We start from the raw sequence: 4210 nt of genomic DNA, 5'->3' as shown, positions 1-4210 counted from the left end.
GCCCTGGGCCCCGTCTGCGTACAGGCGCCCCCTGCCGGCGGGGGAGTGCACGCACATTCCCGCCTCCTAACCGAGAGGCCGCCTCGGCCTAAGAGTGGACCGGAGCGAGCCTAGAGGGGCTGTGGTGGCTGCAGCGACCTCTGGAGTCCCGGAGGTGGCCCTGACGTCTCAGGAAAAGCGCTTAGACCTTTCAGCAGAGGAGAAGGCAATGGCACCACCGCACTCCAGTATTGCCTGGAGAATCCCATGGACGGAAGAGCCTGGTAGGCTGCAGTCCATGGGGCCGCTAAGAGTCGGACACGACTGAGTGACTTCACTTTCACTTTTCACTTTCATGCATTGGAGAGGGAAATGGCAACCCACTCCACTGTTCTTGCCTGGAGAATCCCAGGGACGGGGGAGCCTGGTGGGCTGCCGTCTATGAGGTCGCACAGAGTCGGACACGACTGAAGCGACTTAGCAGCAGCAGTAGCAGCAGCAGAGGCTGGGGAGGCCAAGGGGCAGGTAGAACTCCAAAGGCTGAGTCTACAAATCTTCAGATACCTGTTCGCTAATTTCAGCTATATACAGTTCTTCTGAGGTCTTCCATCACCTTCCTTTCCAGTCCCCTGTTCATCCATTCAGTTGCCCAAATCAGACATCAGGTTATGACTTGTACCTCCTTTCTGCTACCCAACTGTCTCTCTGCCCTGATCAGACCATTCCACCAGTCTCCTCTCTGGTGTGCCCAGCTTCAGGTTCTCCCCTCCAGTTCATCCCTTACAAGGCTGCCAGAAAGATGCTTCTATAACATAATTCACATGACATCATTCCCTTGGCCTATTCTAAGGCCAGTAGTATTGGCCTTAGACTACTTCTAAAGCCTTCCTGACATGGACTACAAAGCTTGTAAAATTTGGCCCCATCACCTTTTCTGACTTCTATAACCCATGATCCTTTTTGCCTATGAGCTTTTCTAACATTATTCCTCTCTTGCTCATTTCCCCCCAATCTTTCCTCCCGTCCCTTGTGCATAAAAGAACTCTATTTGTAATGTCACCTCCTCCAGTAAGGCTTCTCAGATTCATATATGCTTACTGCTATTGATTTTTTTCCGTCAGTTATTTTTTGTTGAAAGAATCGAAAGTTAAGAATGAATCAAAATGAGTAAATGAATCCAAAAAGAAGAACAGGGTTGGGGCCAGTTGCCCAATGGATAACAAGTCTGACTACAAGTTGTAAGAAGAACAATAAAGTAACTAGAGCTAAAGTGCTTGCAACTTCAGTGTTGAAATCTCTGACAGAGTTGAGCAATTTTGTGAAGCAGAGGATTGGTGAAAGTTTACAAGTGCCTCTACAGAAGGTACTGGACTAGATCACACTCAGTTCAGTTCAGTCGCTCAGTCGTGTCTGACTCTTTGCGACCCCATGAATTGCAGCACGCCAGGCCTCCCTGTCCATCACCAACTCCGGGAGTTCACTCAGGCTCAAGTCCATCGAGTCAGTGATGCCATCCAGCCATCTCATCCTCTGTCGTCCCCTTTTCCTCCTGCCCCCAATCCCTCCCAGCATCAGAGTCTTTTCCAATGAGTCAACTCTTCACATGAGGTGGCCAAAGTACTGGAGTTTCAGCTTCAGCATCATTCCTTCCAAAGAAATCCCAGGGCTGATCTCCTTCAGAATGGACTGGTTAGATCTTCTTGCAGTCCAAGGGACTCTCAAGAGTCTTCTCCAACACCACAGTTCAAAAGCATCAATTCTTCGGTGCTCAGCCTTCCTCACAGTCCAACTCTCACATCCATACATGACCACAGGAAAAACCATAGCCTTGACTAGACGAACAAAGTAATGTCTCTGCTTTTGAATATGCTATCTAGGTTGGTCATAACTTTCCTTCCAAGGAGTAAGTGTCTTTTAATCTCATGGCCGCAGTCACCATCTGCCGTGATTTTGGAGCCCCCAAAAATAAAGTTTGACACTGTTTCCACTGTTTCCCCATCTATTTCCCATGAAGTGATGGGACCGGATGCCATGATCTTTGTTTTCTGAATGTTGAGCTTTAAGCCAACTTTTTCTCTCTCCACTTTCACTTTCATCAAGAGGCTTTTTAGTTCCTCTTCACTGTCTGCCATAAGGGTGGTATCATCTGCATATCTGAGGTTATTGATATTTCTCCCAGAAATCTTGATTCCAGCTTGTGCTTCTTCCAATCTAGCGTTTCTCATTATGTACTCTGCATAGAAGTTAAATAAGCAGGGTGACAATATACAGCCTTGATGTACTCCTTTTCCTACTTGGAACCAGTCTGTTGTTCCACGTCCAGTTCTAACTGTTGCTTCCTGACCTGCATACAGATTTCTCGAGAGGCAGGTCAGGTGGTCTGGTATTCCCATCTCTTTCAGAATTTTCCACAGTTGATTGTGATCCACACAGTCAAAGGCTTTGGCATAGTCACTAAAGCAGAAATAAATGTTTTTCTGGAACTCTCTTGCTTTTTCCATGATCCAGCAGATGTTGGCAATTTGATCTCTGGTTCCTCTGCCTTTTCTAAAACCAGCTTGAACATCAGGAATTTCACGATTCACATATTGCTGAAGCCTGGCTTGGAGAATTTTGAGCATTACTTTACTAGCGTGTGAGATGAGTGCAATTGTGCGGCAGTTTCAGCATTCTTTGGCATTGCCTTTCTTTGGGATTGGAATGAAAACTGACCTTTTCCAGTCCTGTGGCCACTGCTGAGTTTTCCAAATTTGCTGGCATATTGAGTGCAGCACTTTCACAGCATCATCTTTCAGGATTTGGAATAGCTCAACTGGAATTCCATCACCTCCACTAGCTTTGTTCCTAGTGATGCTGTCTAAGGCCCACTTGACTTCACATTCCAGGATGTCTGGCTCTAGGTCAGTGATCACACCATCGTGATTATCTGGGTCGTGAAGATCTTTTTTGTACAGTTCTTCTGTGTATCTTGCCACCTCTTCTTAATATCTTCTGCTTCTGTTAGGTCCATACCATTTCTGTCCTTTATCGAGCCCATCTTTGCATGAAATGTTCCCTTGGTATCTCTGATTTTTTTGAAGAGATCTCTAGTCTTTCCCATTCTGTTGTTTTCCTCTATTTCTTTGCATTGATCGCTGAGGAAGGCTTTCTTATCTCTTCTTGCTATTCTTTGGAACTCTGCATTCAGATGTTTATATCTTTCCTTTTCTCCTTTGCTTTTCACTTCTCTTCTTTTCACAGCTATTTGTAAGGCCTCCCCAGACAGCCATTTTGCCTTTTTGCATTTCTTTTCCATGGGGATGGTCTTGATCCCTGTCTCCTGTACAATGTCACGAACCTCATTCCATAGTTCATCAGGCACTCTATCAGATCTATTGCTTTAAAATATACATGCCCCAACCTCTTTCCCTAAGGTCCTGATGGGGCTGTTATGAATAGTGTGAAAAACCTCCCATGTGATTTTGATGGGTTCCCTGAATGGTGATCCACCAGCCTAAATCATTTCAGGTGCCAAAATGTCAGAGAAAGAAAGGAAAATATCCTAAAGGTTCAGACAAGGAAACTGAGACCTTGAGTAAGACATGACTTGCCTAAAGTGATGTCCTATTTTTCCACATTATTTTCTTTTTTTTTTTTTTTAATTAAAATTCTAGGCTGGCAGGCAGGTCCTATGTTTCTTCCTCTGGTAGGATCTCCTGAACCAAAAACAGGTTTTCTAAATTGTCCTCTTTGCATCAAACAAACAGAAACAGCAGGTGGGACAAGGCAGCGTGCCCATCCTGCGCTCCAGAGCTGGGAACAAGATCCTATTTAAAAGGAGAGGCCCATTCCAGGACCTGCTCCCTTACCTTATCCACTAGGATGAAAAGAAGCCTTTCCACATTATTTTCAACCAACCCTACTGATGTAATTATCTAATCTACAAGATAAATAGAATTCTGAAATTGGACTAAATTATTTGCTTCTCACTTAGCTTTGCTTAAGAGAATAAATTGGTGCTGAAGAAAACCTGTTTTAAAGTTCAAAGACTGAAGGTCTATGTTCCATGTGAAGTTTTTAACTGACTTGATCACACAGTTCAATCAAATGATACTTACGTATTCACGTAAATATTTATTGGGTACCTACTAATGAATAAATCACCAGTAGGTCCTGCAGATACTGTGATAAATGATTCCTGTCCTCATGGAGCTGACGATAAAAACAGAAATGAATTCACTACCCAATAACA

This window comes from Bos javanicus, chromosome 7 (genome assembly GCF_032452875.1).
Source record: "Bos javanicus breed banteng chromosome 7, ARS-OSU_banteng_1.0, whole genome shotgun sequence".
NCBI classification, from domain to species: domain Eukaryota; kingdom Metazoa; phylum Chordata; class Mammalia; order Artiodactyla; family Bovidae; genus Bos; species Bos javanicus.
This window is presented reverse-complemented; position numbering follows the sequence as displayed.